This window comes from Aptenodytes patagonicus, chromosome 1 (assembly GCF_965638725.1).
Source record: "Aptenodytes patagonicus chromosome 1, bAptPat1.pri.cur, whole genome shotgun sequence".
NCBI classification, from domain to species: Eukaryota; Metazoa; Chordata; class Aves; order Sphenisciformes; family Spheniscidae; genus Aptenodytes; species Aptenodytes patagonicus.
The window spans coordinates 139,755,635-139,775,468 of NC_134949.1; the positions used below are offsets into that span (position 1 = coordinate 139,755,635).

The 19,834-nt window shown below is 42.5% G+C and overlaps 1 protein-coding gene across 3 annotated transcripts in view; it reads right to left on the reverse strand.

Moving 5' to 3' along the window:
* CDKL5 (cyclin dependent kinase like 5) overlaps nucleotides 1-4,008 on the reverse strand; it is a 135,141-nt gene extending 131,133 nt beyond the window's left edge. For 2 of the 3 annotated variants that reach the window (XM_076356828.1, XM_076356792.1), the window contains exon 1: nucleotides 3,958-4,008. The gene's annotated coding sequence lies outside the window, so the exon portion shown is untranslated. The remainder of the gene's footprint in view (nucleotides 1-3,957) is intronic. The other variant, XM_076356810.1, reaches the window with a different exon arrangement.
* Between the last annotated feature and the right edge of the window lie 15,826 nt (nucleotides 4,009-19,834).

Genomic DNA, 19,834 nt, shown 5'->3' on the forward strand with positions numbered 1-19,834 from the left:
CAGTGACAAATATATTATCACATTCTAAATAAAAAAGCTTATTTTTAAAAGCTGAATGCATTAGTGTTGTGAACATTCAGCAGTTTAACATTTTTCCTTCATCCATATTTAATATTATGAAGCTGCACAGACTCGGCAAGAGGGCTGATGTTGTAACAGTGATTTCCTCAGTTTACTTATGTATTAGTTTAATGCTCATTTTAATTAATATAATGAAATTGATTCTTACTGCTTCTGATGCAGCAAGCTGATATTACCATTCACAAACAGAATTTGGAACCAGGAAATAAACTCTATTACTCATTATATTACATACATTCTTTAGTGACAGCAAGTCACTGTTCATTCTCATGCCTTGATGTTCTGATGTAAACATCAAGATAAAAATCTAAAGTTGCTAGGTTTAGCTCATGAGTAGTGCTAAAATTCTTTAAAATTCTCAAATAGAAGTTATGACAAATGTAAGCCATTCTTGTTCCTTTCACATGATGAGCACACAGTTCACAATGACTTAATTTATCCTCCATGTCAACACATTTTCAGGGTAGCTCCCTCTCATTACTGTTTCATGACCCATGTTCATGCTCTGCTCAGAGTAAGCATGTAAGCTCAAGAAAATACTCATAAATAAGAACTCTTATCTTATCCAGAACTTAAATAATACCTAGGAAAACTGCTGGTTGTTTTTTTCTTTCAAGATTTCTACTGCCGAGTGTTGTGTGTTCGAGAGAGAGAAAGCTAATGCTTATATGCGACCAGTTTTCATGAGAATCCATATATAGTCAGCATTATAAATAGCTATTTTTATAACAGCACTGAACTGGCTTTTCATTATATATATAGAGAGAGTGTTTTCGGCATACAGGAGTTATTCTCTTATTCTACCTTGTACTTGCAGCTTTAGCTCTCCTCCCACTCACATAGTCCCGCTCCATGCAACAACAGAAATAGCCACTGCTAGTGTCAAACCACACTGGCACTATAGTTAACTATACCAGTGCTCCAACAGACTAGCCCAAAACTCTTTATAAAAAGAAGTTCTCCCTATATTGACCATGCAATTTTTTACATTTTCCTGTAGCTATTTCACTAGTAAAAAAGGCTTATGAAATTAATATTCTCAAGGGTTTTGTTAGGAATATAGAGCTACAGTAAATATTTCAGTATTTGAATCTCAAAGTGTATTTTTTCCTCATCATTATTAAGCTAAACTGAAAGTATCTATGAAAATATTAAAACAGATCTGCAATTTCTTTGTTTCAACACTTCAAGTTTTGAAAATTAAGCCAGAGCAGATCAGCTACAACACTACCAGGTTTGTTACAACTCTCATGTTAAAGTCAGACAAAAGGGATCAAAACAAATTTCTAGTTTCAACTTCCAGAAAGTTCAAATCTAAAATATTAAAAAAATCTTTAACATAACATGATCCGTTGTTGGTTTATCGGATTCATTAAAATTGTCAACATTCAAATAAAGTTAAAAATCAGGCATAATGCAAGTATTTTTTACATGTGTATTTTTGAATGATGATAACTGCTGTCAACTGCAGGTCTAAGCACTGGCTGAAATTAATTCAAAAGATCTAGTTCCAAAATATGGTATAGCACTTGCTCCTTGCAGCGCTCGATTGCTACAGCTTTAGATCTCTCCCCTTTCCTATAAACTATGGTCTTTCACCCATTGTAATATATCATCCAGTTTTTCTGCATGCCAGAAACATGTAAGGGGCTAAAACATGACGACAAAGATTTTGATATCATTTTGATTTAAATCCCTAAATACTACAGTTTTAGGTAAATACTGACAAAAAAGACCATACTCCTGAGAGTTACTCAGTGCAGAGGCTTCTTTAGGCAGAGAGCTCTCTCCTTGCAGAACATCTCACCAGAAGTACAAAGGGGGAGATTTTCCTTCCTATTGCCAAATGAGCAAAATGAGAGAAATCTTAAACACCCACACAACTAGAGGTAGCATTTAAGTCTGTACAATAGAAAAAGCCAATACTTCTATTATTCAATCCACCTATTAAAATGGTGCTTCATGTTTCTACTTCAGGTAGGTATATTTTATAAAAAGCTTGCTCTTTTTTTTTTTTCAACTGCAGATCTCTTCGCTGTTAAGTCAGAGCACGCACACACACTAAGACAAGAAAAATCTTAAAGACCATGTTGTTTTAGGCAAACCCAATAGATTATGTGAAATGTTAGATTTGACACCCTTACACTGAGATCTGGGGAAAAAAAAAAAAAATAGTGAGGTGTCCTTATAGATAGTAAAATCAAGTGGGAATTGTAGATTGTACTAGCCAAGAAACCATTATCAACTGGCAATATACAACTTGAGCACTCATTTTACTGGAAGCTGGCAGTGCTCAACATCTCTCCAAAAAACAGCAGAGAGGCATAAGGACAACAAAAGAAACTAACAGGACAATTTAAAACTTCTCCTGCAATACTGCAGAACCTGAAGGCCATTCATGATCTGCATCTATCGGTATGCCAATGGATTTTCCTAGCCCTCCTCTGTTTTCTATTCTCTCACAGCCTATTTGAGACGTTCTAAAGCTTTGCTAAGTAAGTATGTATTTGCAATAAATAAGAACTCTTCCAGATATGACTGTAGACTAATGTGTTACCATCTTGACAAGTCTACCGAGTAGAAGTCAGGTAATAGCTTCCCTCCCCCAAGGCACAGCACACAGGAATTTGCACGATCATTACTAATTTCACTATGGCAGTTTCACGCTGTTGCTGTTTCAGACAGCTACCTGCCGCAGCAATGGTAGGCAGTACACGATGCAGACAGAAGGAGGATCTCTGAGAGCGAGGCTGGAGTAGTTCAGCAACAGCACGCAGAGCCCTCACGTACACCAAAGAGAACGGAATAGGAACAGAGCTTCTTGCTCCTCCAGCCCAGGAAGAGGCATTGCTGCGAACACCCAAAACCCTGCTTGAAAAAAAATCCTTTTCCCTTCCATATGCTCAAGTCCAAGGATAGCAACCGAGTTTTCCCTGCTCACCAACTAATACAGAAGACGAAACCTGAGAGCAGAATCAAGGAATAGCCCAGCAATGGGAATCCCGGCATCCCTCTTCTTCCTAGCAGCTCAAACTGAGGAACAGCCTTCTCTCCTGGGTGTTGTCCCCTCTGATGCTCTCCATCACCACCTACCTACCTGATAACAACTAGTATATTTTCTCACAACTGGCACAGAAAATGCACAAGCCCAGCAACGGCGCGACTGATTTAAACAAAAAAACCCACAAAAATACCCCAGAAAAACACCCCCTCCCCCAAATCATAATAATCTAAGGAGTGTCTTTTTAGAAAAAGCCCCAAGCCAGCCAGACGGAAGAGGCTATCGGGGAGGAAGAGGGGAGAGCTAGCGCAAGACAAGGAAAACAGGCGGAATCCCACAGGCGGCTGCCTCCCCTCCACCTCCTGGGGCACCTCAGTGAAACCACGACCAGCGGGGCCGAGCAGGGGCCGCGCCCGCGGGCTCTGCCCCCTCCCGAGAGGGGCGGCGAGCGGACACCGCGCCGCCGCCAGACCCCGCCAGGCACCGCAGCCTCGCTCCCTCGCCCCCCCGCGGGCCGGGCGCACCTGGGCTGCGGAGCAGAGCGGGGCGCGGCGCGGCGCTGCCCGCCGGCGGGGACACCCACCGGCCCCGCGCCCGCCGCGGCAGCGCCAGGAAACGGCTCCCGGCGGGACGGGGGGAGGGTGGGCGGCGGCCGCCCAACGGCGGTGGGGGCGCGAGCGGCCAGGGTCGCGCGGCTGGCCGGTGGCGGGGCGGGGTGGGGGGGGGAGGACGGAGCCGAGGGAAGGGAGGAGGTGAGGCGCGGGGCTGCCCCGCCGCAGCAGCAAGAGCCCGGCAGCCGGGAGGTGACAGGTGAGGGCGGCGGAGGGCAAGGGGCGACCTCCCGGCGCTCGCCCGGCCCCGCGCAGCTCCCCTACCTCCGCTCCGGCGCTGCCGTTGCTCTCGTTACAGCCGGCGGCGCGCGCTCACTCGCCCGCCACCGCCCCCTCACTCCGCTCCCCCGCCCGCCGCGGCCCCTCCCTAGCGCGGCGCTCAACCGACACCACTAGCCGCCCGGCACCGCCCTCAAGCCCGCACTGACACCTCCTCCCACCAGTAGCTGAGGAGCGAGCTGGCCTCAGGCCACGCCCGCCCCCTCCTCGACGAATAGAAGCTAGCCATCATCCTGCCCCTCCGTCCCGTCCCCCCACTGGCACCGCCCCCAGCCTCGGCACCGCCCGCCCTCGCGGCAGGTTCGGTTGACTCGCAGCTGCCGAGCAACGGGCGCGGGGCTGCGGGCGGCGACGGGGCCGGGGCCCTGGGGGTCGTGTCGGGGGAGAGGCGGCGGCGGGCGGTAGCCGAGGGGAGGTCCGGCTGCAGGAGAGGCGGCAGCAGTCATGAGTGACACCTCCGCTGCTGGCAGCGCAGGCAGGTGGAGGTGCGGGGGCCAGCCTCCGGCAGCAGGGTAGGGCCGTGAGGGACGTGGCCCTCCCTGGACAGGGAGGGGGGCAGGTGGCTTCTCGTTCGGGGGGATTTCGCCTAACGGATGGGCTTTTTTTTTTTTTTTTTTTTTTTTTTTTGGCATGGAAACTGGTCCACGCCCCCGGCACGCAGAGCCGTTAGTCACCCGTGTGCGGAGCGGGAGGGTGTGGAGAAGGGCCGTAGGAACTGCTGCTGCTTTTGCTGGCTGGCTGGAGAGAAGGGCAGCAGGGATGTTAAAAATCAGTATCTCCTTTTTTCTCAGATCAGCTCCTGAAACGGTGAAAATGTCTCCAGCGCTGAAGCATTTCTCCAACCTTGACAAAACCATAATCTCAGCTTGCAGGTTCTGTTGCTGGCGCCTGTAAGGCTTGCGTTTTCCAGCTTTGCTCACACAAATTAAAAATACAGTTAAAAACTAAAGCCACTTTCAGCTGCCGCTTTCAGGCGAACATCGAATATCAGATGCATCATGGCAAAATGCAGTTCTGCAAGTTACGGATGCTTGAACTCCGCTCCCATTTTCTTGGTATGCTTCAATGGTTATTTTAATTAGAAAAATGTTATGAAGCCCACTGGACACAACATGCCGTAAGACTCAGCGATGGTTGAGTATTGCTAATCTAACACTAACCAAAAGTATATTTCTTTTTTAAGGATATGAATCTTAAAAAAAATCTGCGCAGACAGATAACAGAACTTACGGCATTGCAGTGCATAAAAATCAGGCCCCTCATTTCCATTTGTCGTTCCACACAGACTGTGAGCCTTGGGGCACTTAAGTGTTTTACTTTGGACCAGGGATGCACTTTTGAAGTAAATGCTGTTACGTTACTCACCGTAATCTCAGCTTACAGTGCTTTGATCACAGCGTGGAGTGGTGTTGCAGTGCATGGAGTAGATCCCTTTTGGATGAAGCTAAACTGGCAGAGGTGCTCCAGGAGTGCACCTAATGCATTCCAGCCACAAATGAACACTCAGTTTGACTGAACTAGTCGAACACTAAGAATCCCTGAAATGTGTATAGCGTGGAGATCAGGCCCTCAGCACCAACTGTTGCACTATACAGGTCTTCTGTTAGGCCTCATGCTTGCCAGTTTAGTCAAAGACTTGGAGCTTTGTAGTTCAGAAGGAAGGTCCCAGAGGATTTCTAATGTAACATCTGAAAGACCTGATTCATGGTTCATGGCAGGCGGTCAAACTGATCTTCTAAAACTTCGATGCTTAAAAGTCTGCCAAAACTCCCAGTTTGTATATGGATCTTCCTATATTGTTGTGTCAGGAGTACAACACATCATCCGTAGCTATAAGGATAACTTGAGGTTCAAGATACAATGCTGTTGTCTAAAGGGTAGGAAATCTGCTACCAGTGTTGCTACTCCAGATATTGTCAATGGCTTTTGTGGTCCTTAATTATCCCCCTATGCCTGTAACTGATTCCAGGATAGAAGGCAGTGGTGCTACAAGTTAAAAATTAAGATCAATGACTGGGTAATGCTTTAATGCTTAAAAATAACTAAATGAATTTCCAGTAACATATGCTAGCAATTAAAACAATTTTTTTCTATCAGTGTATATTGTCATTTTAATATGAGGCCAGATTGTAAGTGATGTAGTACGTGTTGAATTTTTGTGAGAAGGCATAGACAGATTCACTGCTGTGGCAAAATCTGAGCAGAGAACTGTGGATTTTTTGTTATAACCTACAGAAAATCAATTTCCTTTTCCTACAGTGCTTCTCACAAGTAACCAGTTTCACGCACTAACATGATGTAGTTACTCTTTTTACTGAGATCTGCCTTCTTTTGGATGTTTCTCATAATACGGTATGTGATAGAGAAGATAGAACACTTTATTGTAAACTTTAATCTTGAGCTTTGCTGCAATAAAGACAGCAGTCCATAATTTTATATGCCTGAAATTAAACATCGTAGCTCACTTGTCTTCTGGGTTTCTTCAGTATTCATCATAATATTTTTCTCCCTCATCTTGTGGTTGTAACAGAAATGTTAGAGTACAACAGATTTTTATTTACTGCGTCCAAAAGTTTAAGGCTAATTTCACTCAACTAAAAAGATGGAATTTTCTAATGTGAACCCTTGCAAATCAGGCATGGACGTGGAGGCCAAGCCCTTTTTTTCTGACACACGCATCGTGGTCTATAATAGAGATTTTGTTTTGAGAAGCTAGACTAGACTCCACCGAGTCACTAAAATAAAATATAGGCAAAAATATGATTTACCAGGTAAAACAAGCATATATGACTCTCAATACAAATAAGCAGCAGGTCTCATTCATAACAAGATACCATTTTTAGACATTTTTCCCATAAAAAGGAGGGGAAACACCCGAGTTTGGGCCACATAAATGTTTTTTCCAGGGACTCCTAAGGGGGTTGTGGAGTGATACAGGCCAGAGACAAACACTTGAAGGCAGCAGCCAGGTTGTCTTGGCTTCGTTTCTTGGTGCCACAAACTAGCTGGCTCGGTGTCAGGCTGGCCCTCCGGTGCAGATCCGAGCAGTCTGATCTGTTCTGCTGGAAGCGGCGTGAAGTGCCAAGTCCTACACCTGTCTTCTCTAGGAGTGCCTACAAGTCATTGTATCAGCTAGGTGCACAGGCAGCTACTGGTTTGATGGCTAACCAATGTAATACCATCTCGGTAGGAAAGAGCTGCTTGCCCACTGCATCTGTATCAAGCCACTGACACTAAGAGCCAAGAAGGAATAAATTTGATGTAAGCATCAGTGGAAGTGGATGGCAAGAGGATACTGAGTAAGTAGCATTATCCGTACGGTTTAGACAGGTATAAATGTAAATACATGGGGCAAGATACTATTGCAGCATTTTAGAAGAGCCTTTAAACAGGCAAAAATCAATGGTAGTTTCGCCTAGCTGAAAAGTGCAGAAATTGGCACATGGATAGGAGCAGATTATTCATTTATTCTTTCTTGCAGTGACATTTCATTACATACAGAAAAAACAAAAACCATGAAGAAGTGAATAGATATTGTTTCTTTCCTAGGGTCTTGAGAAAAAACAATGCAACAAAAGGGAGTGATGCTGGTTTTATTATTCTCTACAAACTGGCTGTTGCTTTCCCAGGAACCAAGCTCTCAGTTGAGCAAGCAGTAATTTAAAAAGAATTTTATCATGAATTTCCTATACAGCATTGCATATTTAATATGTGCAACAAGGGCCGACAGTCACAATTCTCAGGTGGTAGAGTTTGCTATAACTGCACTGACATCCTTTTACAAAGCTTTTCTTAAAATGTATGTTTTAAAATGCGTGATTTGCAAGTATTGCTCTTGAATGGGATCATTTCATTTTGAAGATTGGGCTCATGATCAAAGAATTATGGCTTTATTCCTCCCTGTGCAATCATTTCCATGCAAGGGCTACAAACCAATTTTTTCCTCCTCCATTTGGGCGGTGCTGCAACCATCCTTCACCAAAATGGCAAGTGGTTCACTCCGCAAGATTTGCCTGGGTCGGGTGTTTGTGGGGATTCAATAGGGATGAGGGTTTTCTGCGCAACCCCACCACAGAACTGCTAGCTGGTCTGCCCAGCACTTCTAAGCCAAACAGAGCCCTTCCAGGAGGGGGAAGTAACAGAAGAAACAGTGCTTGGTCTGTAAGAAATAGTTTTACTGTCTTTCTTACTTAACAAGACTTGTTTAGGCTATGAAAAGTACCCGTGATCTAGAGCTTACCTACTCTCTGCCTCTTAGTTTAAAAATAGGTTTTCTGTGCTGCTTAGCCACCTGCTGTATTCTCCTCTTATGCATTACCACTGCCCTTTCTTCTGGCTTCCTAAACATATGTGGGTAGATTGCAAGATACGCATTCTGCTTTTACAGAGCCAGGACTCAGCCTAATTATAACCTGCAAGATCAGGATGTGACTGTTTTGACTTGCAGAAGCAAAGATGAATAATTGAGTTGTCGACATTTAATTTGTTTAGATATTCTGACTCGGTCCATTTTTTACTGTAATTTATTGTGTTTATGACAGTGCTGATACCTGATGAAAACTACCTATGTGTGCAAGCCATCAAGCATGCAATCATTGTATTTTCCAATGAAATAAACTGACTTTTAGCAAAGTAAAAACACTATTGCTGTTCTTTTATGATTCTAAGGTCAGTGTGTTTTTATAACTTCTCCGTGACAAGAAAATAGTACACAGAATAAAGTTAAATAATATTTCTTTCCAGACTACAGTAATTTAGACAATCTGACATTTCAAAGAACTATACATCTTTATTTCAATAATAATGACCAGTTATGGTTAATGGTTTTCATTCATCCTAATATCTCTTACTGTGTGTAATAGGCACCTTCAGTGTGCATGTAGGTAGCTTTGCCCATGAGGTATTTCATCCTTGAGCATAATTCATAGTTTTATGTCAGCATTTGCTTGGAACAAGACAGAGGGTAAGATGACATGATTGCAGGGTGGCTTTCTGTTGCAGTAGTCTGTGTCTTAAGCTCTGAGGGCAATTCCTGTGTGTCTAGACCCATCAACGCTGCAGTCCTCAGCTCATCTCAGAATAATGGTACGGACATCCATCATTATAGTCTCACAGATCACATCATCTTCCACCCCTTTTTCCCCCCATGGGGCTCTGGCGTCCCTAGCAATGATGTCAGAATGAAAACAGATTAGATGGGATAGCTCACATATTTTTCTGGTGATTATTTTCTTAAAATTAGTTTTGTTTTCAGAGCATTTGTAACTTTCCATAAACAGTTTCTCAAAGCATGCCCCTCTCATACTTAAATACTCTGTTTTCCTTCTCTGTCTGACTTCTCCCTCGTACTCCTTTCTCTCTTGGTTGCATTTAAACTTTACTTAGTTACTATTGTTTTCACCTATACCAGCAGTATCCCCCACTTGCGGCTCTTTTGACCTATTTTCTAAAAGAATAGGTTTCCACAGGAAAGAAGAATCACCCTTCCTCTCTAGAAGAATTAGAATTTATTAACTGTCTTACTAAGCCAAGCCTAATGGAGAGCCCATGCTGCTACATTTAGCATCTGTATACAGAATCCCAAAACTTTATGTATGAAACAGTAATATATGAAATACTGCATCTAGGCTGACATTGTCCCACTAAATGTAATTTTCAATTAAATCAAAGATATAACTTGGTTTTAATGTATTTTTAACATGGGAAAAGATGTGTATGTTTTTTGTAGCCTGACATACAGAAGATTATGTTCTAAAATAGGAATTTAAATACAGCAGAGAGAGAGGGGTTGCACAACAATATCAACACAGTTGAGATGTTACAATTTCTACCTATTGTAACATGTATTATCATCACTATTGTACTTAAAGAGTCCTACTCTTGGACAGAATTCTTATTTAGGTGGATCAGGTGTTGTACAAACACAAAATAAGATGATCCCTGCCCCCAAAACTTTATAATTCAAGAGGTAACAGGTGGGAGAGCATTGGGAAAGGATGAGGTAGTTCACACAGCATGATAGACAGTTGGCTAGACTTATCCGAATCTGTAGCATCGTGGCAGAGGTGAATTTCAAACAGAGATTTTTAAGGAAAATATTGAAGTGGCTTTGTTGATGTTTATGAGAAACTCAACAAGAGCATGTGGGAGCAGTATGGGAGATAGATAACGTGGATGTGCGTACCTGGAGTTTCAACAAGCAGATGATAACTACCATCCTGGGTAGGCTGGATGTAGGAGCCTGAGAGATGATATGGTGGGGATAGATTGCAAATGGACTTGAAAATGAAGACAGAGTACATTGATGCTGTAAAGATGGGGAGAACAAAGAAAGGATTGTAAGAGAGGAAGATTTAGAACTTACCATCTCCTTGAATGATGATGAATTATTAAGGTAGGTAAGGAAACAGATGTTGCAGCAATCAATGTGTGGTATAATGAAAATTTGGATGAGTTTTTTAGTATGCAGATGAATGCAAAAAACCTTCTACTAGAAATGTTAGAAGAAAGTCTTGTTAGGATTACGGCATAATTTGGCTATGAGAAAAAAGATGGAGGTGGAAAGTGCAGATAAGTGGCAGGCTAGAAATTATTTGTTGCGGTGACTGCAAAGGAGATGCAACTGAAAGTGTTGTTTTAAACATACTGTTCTTGGGGTCGTGTCCCTGAAGAACAAATCTGAGCCAGATTTTTTGAGACTTGACTTTGAATAAAAACAGGCAGTTCTGGAGTGAAGAGATGAATATTCAAAATAATAACTAAATCATCATAGGGTTAGATCATCATAAATGCTGGAGGTGGGTCTTGAAAGAACTCCAAATGGCATGAAGTGGTAATGGACAGACGCACAGAGGGAAAACAAAAAAAAAAAAGACAGTCACGGAAACTTAAGGAGGACGTTTCAATGATGGATTATTATTTTTCAACTTTAGTTCACTTCAAAACCAATGAGAGACATAGGTAAGAGCAGATTATATTCTGTCTAAGGGGAGTAGGCTAGTTTACAGAGGTTCTGGGATGAAACTGGAGAAGAGGTATGTTTAATGAGCTTGGAGATGGAAAAGAGGAGCCAAGCAGTCTGTAGCTGTGAGAAAAGGGGATCAGAAAAAGAATGTTTTTGGTGGGAGCATGAGAACTGAAGGAGGAGTGAACAACAGTTTGCTCAGGATGGAAGAACTGAGGCAAACGGAGGAGTTGGAAAAGAGAAATTCTTAATATGTGACATGGAAGAAGGAAAGGAGGGAAGTGATGGAAAGCAGATGTCTTCATGTAGAAGACATTGGTGAGATCCCAATGTGGAGAGCGAAGGAGATGCAGGAGCGGGGTAAGAGGGAGGATGATTCAGGGTAGCAAAAAGCCTACTTGAGATGACAGATGTTCTCCAACTGGAGAATGGAGAATTAACTAGGAAACTGGAAGAACTGAAGATGGATAAAACAAACTTGTAGTTGGGAAAGACAGCTTGACTCAGAGCTAGCTGTTTTGGAGTAGGAGAGAGGCAAAAGAAAGGGTGAAGAGTGAAGCAGGCAGAAAATGAACAACAATCCTTGAGATAGAAGAAGAAAGGAAAGAAAAAATGCGGGAAAAGAGAGGGGAGACAATTTCTGATAAATACTGATGACCTGGAAGTTGTGGAAAGTCTGAGTGACAAAGCATGAGGGAGAAGACGACCTTAAGTGCGAAGCTGAAAGATACGTGATCATTGTTTAAAAGGGAGGAACACAGCACCAGAGATCTGAGAATATGGCTGATGAAAATCAGTGCAAGACAGTAAGCTTTGGAATGCCGACTGAACACAGAAGGGAGACGTGGGACTCTTCAGCAAAGGGATTGGGTGGATCAGCAAAGACTTATGTGGGATACAATAAAAATAAAAGAATGCCTGGAGTTGAAATCAAAGAACAAGACTGAGGAGAACTGCTGCATGGTGAGCAGACAGCAAGGAAATGATAGGGGGAAGTGGAGAAGGGTCGTATTCAATGCTGCTAAAAATGGAGAAAGAGCATAAGGGATTTAGCCAGGGAGGAGCACAGGCAGGGAGAGAGCAGAAGCCCAGTGTGACTACCATCAAACGAAGCTGGGGGGCGAAATGCGTGGAAGGAAGAGAGAAACCTCTGAAAGAGGGGGAAGAGAAACAAAAGGATCCAGGACTTGGTGAGGCTGAAGGGAGTGACATATGAAGAAGTCATGGATGACAGGGGTTTTTACAGAGACAAAGAGAGTGGGAGGAAAGAAGGCTGTGGGTGTGAAATTTGAAGCTTTGAAACAAGACAGGTAGAAGCAGCAAGAAAGGAAGATGTAGCGTAAGGCAAGACAAGATTTTGAAACTTGGATGGTAAAAATAACGGTCCTAAATTCTGTTTAGCCATCTCAGTAGAAAGTGGCTTTAAAGCATAGTCCCTCAAAACATTCTTCTCTTTTTCTTTCCAGAGATCATCTGCAAATAGTTGCTCAGATGTGTGAGCTTTCCTCTGAGGAGGGCAGAGGGAAACGAACTACTGATTCCTACTCTCTCCCGTTCAATGTGCTCATTAGGCTGGTGGAAGGGCTGATAGAAACCATATTTAATAAAGTAGCAGGTGATTGATTTAGCTGAGAGAAGGCATAGATGTTAACAGTGTCATTCCTAAACAAATTTAGATCTTTCTGTTTCATCACATTAGGCAGGTCTGGTTGGATGATGTCTGTACTAACACTTAATAATGCTTAATGCTTGAGCTTGAATGAAACCTAAATGGCTGAGACCAGGTTTATTTCAGCAGTCTGCACTGAAGGGCTCTGCTGCTTGATAATGGTGTTGATTTCTATCTCAGGGACTTTCCTGTTTCTCCAGCTGCTTCTGCAAATTAGCAGCAGCCATGAAAACTTCTTTTAATGTGAGCTTTGCTTGGAAGTGGATACCTTTTTTTCCTGGATGTGGGCCTTGCCACTTCTCCGTGCTTCTATCAACTGGAGTTTGGGTTTCTATAGAGAGCGCTCCATAAAACCATGCCCAGAGATCAAAAGGGAGCTTCCCCACGTGAGTGCAGAACGCCCACTGGCTGAGCGAGTTCCTCCTAACGTTCCCGGCGGGCAGCCTTGGCTCCTGTGAAATTCAAAGTGTGTGTTTTTACATGCACTGCAAAGCTTCAGGATGGGATTCGTCTTGCTCAAATACACTGCTCGCTCCGTGTAATAACTCAGCAACTGGGGTTCTTCAGGTGAAGGGGTTCTGCTCTCTCCTATACTGGGGAAAGGTCTGCTGATCTCACATCTTGCATGCTCAACAAGGTGCTCTCGACCAGCATTAGTATTTCAGTCATTATGTCTACAGAATAGCCTGAAGCTACAAAGCCTGTTTCCAAGATAAGCTTTCTCCTTCCTGTTTTTGAAAAGGGATTTAGTTGTTAGGCTCAGGGAGCCGCGGCAGACTGCGGTTCTGGTTTGTTTTCTAGGAATGACTAAGAGAGGAGGAGTTTGTACGGTCTGACTAAATTCGGATGACTTTGTTAGCAACCGCATTTCTTTAACTGTACATGAGCTTGCTAACAGTATGTTTTTAATCTTGTAAAACCCTCCTCAATTTCTGATGTTGCTTCTCACACACATCCTGTTGTTTTCCCTTTTTAGCTTCAGTCCTTCCGTGTTTGACATACAGGCATTTCCAGGAATATTTCAAAATGGATTTTTTCAACTTAGTAAACATACTACTTTCAAATATTTTCATTGTTGGCTAACATCTGAAGATTTATTGTTTTAAGTAGAACCCCTCGACCCCAGTTAAAAACAACATTTTGTTTTACTATATGAGCAGCCAAGCCATCTTAAAAGTGAAATACATTAAATCAGAAAAATGAAAAACTAATCTGGTAGACATTTTGCTTTCAAGTTATAGCAAGAAATGCAGAGAGAATAGTTAAAATCTTGATGAGAATAATGCATACGTGGGATTAAGGACTTGACTGGAGGCTGCATCAGAAAGAAGGTTGTGATTTGGGTTCTCAGAAGCAAAATGAAGCTCACGAAAGCTGGTTTTGCTTCAGAATGATGGTTGTCCCAGGTTGGCTTCCCTGATGTGATTTCATCTGCATCCAACCATGGCAGCAAATAGTTTCTTGTGTTTGATCCCAACCAAGAAACAAAGGCATAAGAAAAAATTTGGATGTGAGGACTGATACTCAGTGCTGCTGAAAATCTGAAGGCGTAAGGCTTCAGTTCTCCATTGTGGACCACTCCCTGGTGAAACTCGTATTATCCTCTTCCCCAAAACTGTGTTGGAACTAGTTGTCCTGTACTGCAGTGACATCTACTGAAGGAAAGGGAAAAAAGCCTTAGGAAAGCAGCGTTGGCCTCTCTTAAACATAATGCAGTCATCAAAGCTTGAATGTATTTTTAAATACCGAGGGGTTTCATATTTTTCCCTTTGAACATTTCAGAGCTATTATTATCCAATTGTTATTCAGCACCCACCATCACAATGTTTCCAGACTTTAAACAAACACATACCTAAGTAATGTATTCTGCGACTTTTTTTGTATGCAAATATTTAATTCCTGAAAGACGGTGTTTTAGTTTTAGTTAGTTCTCCATTTGAAAATGGAAGTGAAGGGATTTTTTGTCACTGAAGGGGGGGAGAGATTAGAATTTAGGGGGCTGGCAAGTATACAAGGTGTTCAGACAGACCTGGCTGCGACCTGCATGCCTTAGCAGGTGGGAAGAGGTGGAAAGGACAAGGAGAATTGTCACTTCTGCTATTAAGGTGAACTGCTTGTGTTTGTATTACATTTAGGTAGAGCATATTTGATGATGTGTTTTCTTTAAGCTCTCCTTTTGCCAGCAAGCACTGTTTTATACTGGAAATGAAACTGACCCCTGGTTGTATTGACTAATGACTTGTGTTACGTACAGCTGCTTGTAGGAAAGATCAGCGTTGTTTGATGGTGAAGGTTTGTGGTCTGTAGCTGCCCCACCCGGCTACTTCCATCTCTTTCTTTCAGGGGACCGGATCATGGGATCTAATCTTCCTGCCGCTGGCAGCAGTGGTTGCAGGTCCCCACATCAGGAGGAAAGTGGGATTCATGCCGGCTCCTCCACCTTCCGAAGATGATAGCATCACGTCTTTTTAGTCGTGAGACCCACCTTGAAGGGATAGCTCCAAGCAGAAGAAATCCCGTCAGCGTATGCATGTGTTGAACTATCAATGAACTAGAAAAAAGCATAATGGGGCTGCAAAACGTTGCTTGATTGAGATTACTGTTCTTTGAAAAAGACCCGAAAATACCGATGGGAAGGTTTTATGGTTCTGCTCTCTTCTATATTTTTTCTAGTCTCCCAGCATGCAACACTTACAGCCTATAATTAAAACAGCTTGCTGCTATTTGCATTTTCATGAAAGGAGCCTCTTCTAACACACCACTCTTAAATCTCCTATTTGATATCGAGTGAAATTTAATTTCAAGGCTTTCCTCTTTGCAGATCATTTAACTCTTAATGTTTTTTTAGCCTAAATCTCTCCCTGCTTCTGTCTGAGCAGTCTCTTCGTGTCTCCCTCCCCCTCTCTCTGTCTCTCTTCCTCATTATTTGTTCACCTTTAAGCCATTCCAAAGCTATTGGAAAGACAGATTGCAAAGACAGAAGCCTGAATTTTGCTATTATGCTCAGCAACTCTGGCATGAGTTCCTACACATTCCTATTAAAAATATGTCTGGAGCCGAAAACCCAGTGAGGGAAAAATGGGCTTTGGGCTGCTTATTAGGTAAATAGTTTTGTACGGCACTATCTGCACATGGGAGTCATATTTATGGATTTAGATGAACAGTGGAAGAATAGTGCTTGGCACGATATTCTTGGAAGTGCTGAATTTAAGGACATATATAAAATTAAAATACTGTGCATATGCTAAGTGCTAGGTACTTTGTGCAATACAACTGAGCAAGGCATCCCTTAGAAAAGTAATAGCTAGCAGCAAAGGATGTCTAGCAAGTGGAATTTTCTGTTGATTCTCTCATTCCCTTCCCTATCTTTCCTTTTCCTGACAGAAACAGATGGAATTTTATTTTCTCACAATTGCTATGAACTGAGACTAACAGCTCCTAAATTGGCAGTGAGGAGGTGGAAAGGTGTGGAAAGAAATAAAAACATGCAAACCCTCTGTAACAGTCTGAACAGTGAAATATGGAAATAAGCCTTGTCATACGAATTAACCATGACTGGTCTGTGGCTTGTGGGTTACACCCAATATGTAATGATCCATCAGCTCTTCAAATAATGTGTGTATGTTAAACAAGAACACAATTCTGTTGTCCTTCTACTGATGATTAGACCTTCCAAACTATTATGAAAAAGAGGAGCACTGCCATGTTATTTACCTAGTGTTGAGGCCTGCAAAGGTTTTCTTCAGCTTTGAAATTATTGCTTAAGCATGGCTTATATGGAAGTCATTGCCTTTCTTAGAACATTTCCTTTAGGTTCCTCTTTGCCTAGTTTCCTCTTTTCCCAAACTCTGTATTTTCTTTTTGTGACCATTATCTTATTTTTTAAATTGCATTATTTAATCACAGGGGAGGACACAATGGTAGTAAACTCAGTTTAAAATCTACTCCAGCTAGCATATAGATATCTTCTGAGAAAGCAGCAACTTGACTTTCTTGTAGGCTAGTTCTGGAGATAGTCTGGATGTGCCCCAGGTACTGGCCATGATATGATTGTCTGACACTTGCCCCAGGAGTCACACAAGGACTTTCTGTGCTACAGCTATCCTTAATTTTGAGAAAGAAGACTTTCTAAATTGAACAGGGTAAATAACTTATCCCCTAAGCAGGCTATATGGAAAGATGAGGAAATTAGTATTCAGAGAAGTAGAAGCTGCTGAAATGCCATTTTATAAACCTTGGCTGAGGTGTGCGGCGGGGGGGAAGGCCTGATCCAACACTCAGTTTTGTTCCTGAGGAGGATCCCAGTGCAGATTTCCGCATGTGCGGGACCTGATCCCACAGTGGGGAATGCACACCACCCAAGCCGGAGCGAGGGTTCCCCTTCAGCGTGAACAGGGTGAGGATATCCTCTCGGGCGAAGAGCAGTAAAGGAAGGGATTTTGTGTGAGGGAGAGAAAACAGAAAATTACACAAACAAGCATCACAAAAAAGGGTCTAAAGCTCAATGAATGGCACAGAGAGAACAAACAGCAGAGAGGACTGACTGAGGAAATATAAAGCGTGGACTAATTTACCTGGTTATTATGAGAAGCCAAAAGTCACAACAGACTTATTCCTTTTCCTGGGTTTAATTTGGTCTCTGATGAAGATGTTTCAGATATTCTGGATTTCCTAATTCGAACCCTGGCCTGTTATCACTGTGCCAGTAAGGCAAGGCAGTAGTGCCAAGGCTGGCACCCGCTGTCATACCTCCCTCAAGGAAGGAAAAGTGCCACCTTTTCTGAAAAAATGTGATGACCTTGAGTGCAGGGTCCTCACCAACTATCTTTTCCTCTCCACATGCTCATTTTCAGAAGGATTGGGGAGGGGAGGGCTCCTTCGCTCCTGAGGCACTTGACCTCAGCTACAGTTGGGGTATATTTCAAGCTCAGTTTTGGCTTTGCTACAGAACCAAGATCATGCTGGTCCTGAGTACTGGCTGCGTGTTGCTCTGAGATGAGTAAATTCATTTGCGTATGGTAGACTTCGCAATTGATACTAATACTGCTGATCATGACCTGTTATTTCAAGAGCTGGAGGTCTCTACATTTTTGGTAGTGCTTGTATTGATTGTAACCCTCTCTAGAATTGATTATCAATGCCAAGTGATCAGGGTTGCTGCCTCTGGTCTGACATGTGTCCCTTCCTCACACACACATGCATGATTCAGGCTATCTGACACTTAGCTTAGCCTGCAGTGTAAAGCAATAGTCCCAGAGGCTGTCAGTGATTCCTTCTCATCACTGAGGAAGCTGAAATATGTAGGTTGCTGATGGTTACACACCTTAAGCTTAAGCAGAGCTTCCGGGAAGATGACTGTGAAGCATGGGATAAGAGATGTTGAGTACACTAAAATTATTCAGCTACATATTTTCTGCCAAGCAGGCCCTGAAAGTTCTGGGAGGAATGCCAAAGTGATGCTGGTAGATGAATGTTTCTGAGCCATCTTGTCCTTGACTGCAGGAAAACAGAAGTGTTGTTGGATCAGGAAATTTTTTATAAGGCTACCCTCTTTTTGTTTTGCTTTTCTTCATATGGAGTCATGTTAAATACCAGATCAAAAATCTTAAGAGTCACTTTTGATGGTGCCCTTCTCATGGAAAACGGTGTGTCAGATTAAGCATTTAGCTATGCAGTTTGCATAGATTGCACCTTATTTATTTCATGGTTACCTCATACCAGTATCATATGCATCTTCCTGGGTTTTCTGGGTTTCTGTTGTTTTGCTGATTCACTGCATACAGCACATTGAAACTGCTTAGTATCCTTGAGAACGCAATCAGCCTGATTCACAGTCCATATATTGTGTACTCATTTCATGGCAGATCCAGCTTCAGTCTGCCTTAGTGTATACAGCTGTGAAAGGTTTGGCCCAAGTCATATCTGAAACCTCCTTCTCGAGCATTTGCTCAACAGGATTCTGCATTATATGTTGTCTTGTATTTTGGACTTTTGCACCTGTGCCTCAAGGCAGTGGCTATTGAAATTTGTGTCATGGTGACTCCTTTATGCAGAACTGGCCTCTGAAATATGGCTTGTTTGATTCTCCTAGCTATTTTTCTTTACCTAAAAAGTTAAAAATTACTGCCACAGTTGCATTATGATTGTTTGAATTACAATCTTTGCTTCTGATAATGTTGATGAGGTTGGAATGTTACTAGATAATGATGCATCTTTGCTACGCCCTTTTCAGCACCTTAAAAGTCCCTACTGTTATTATCATCATCGTCGTCATTATTATTATTATTGTTGTTGTTGTTACAGTTCTAGAGCTTTCTTTTCTGTTCAGCACAGCCAATGCAGAGAAATTTTCATTTTATGTCTGCCATTTTTTCTGACATTGTAACAGGACGAATTCTTTCTCTTTGATTTCAATATCTTACACTGATTGATGTTTTTGATGCTCTCTTTCATGCCTTGCTTCTAATAGTTGTAACTGCACCTTCAATGAAACACTCATTTCACATTAGCTGCTTATACTCCAGTGGGATTTTGCAGTGATGTAAAAAAATAGTCTAAAAGCTGTTAAAGAAAGATTGTCCAAAATAAAAATTTTTTAGTTCATTTTTGAAGCATTTTCTGTTTTTTGATCCCTGTGAGAACTAAAGTAGCCAAATCAAGTATATGCTAAAATATTAAGCATTTTTAATCTGTAATGTATTGCTACGTGAACGGGGGGAAGAAAGTATGCAGGAGGTGCTGAACACATCGGAGTCAGTCGGCCTGTAGTAATAAATGTCCCGCTTAATCTGCACAATGCTGGATTTAAAGTAATTGTTCAGAATTCTGGATTATATACCCCATTAATAGTTCTAAACAGATATTGTCCGGGATTTGCAGATTTATTTGAATATGCTGGGTACGATGCTCTGACTAGAAAGCATTTGCTTAACAATAGCTTCAGAAATGGAGCCACCACTGAAGGACAGAGCCAAACGTAAGGTACCGTCTTCTGCTGAGTGGTAATGACAGCTGAAAAGCCCATGTAGAATTAGAGAACAGCAAAAGAAACATTGGTATGTGATGGAGCCAGGAGGCTTTATCGGGTTGCTTTTGGGAAAGGCAGGCTTGGAACTGTGGAGGAGCCCAGCTTCCTCCTGTGTTCAGGGCAACAGGGCTGTGCGAAGAGTCTCTGTAAACCGCACCAAAGACAGCACCAAAGAACTACTCATGTGATCAATGACTGATGT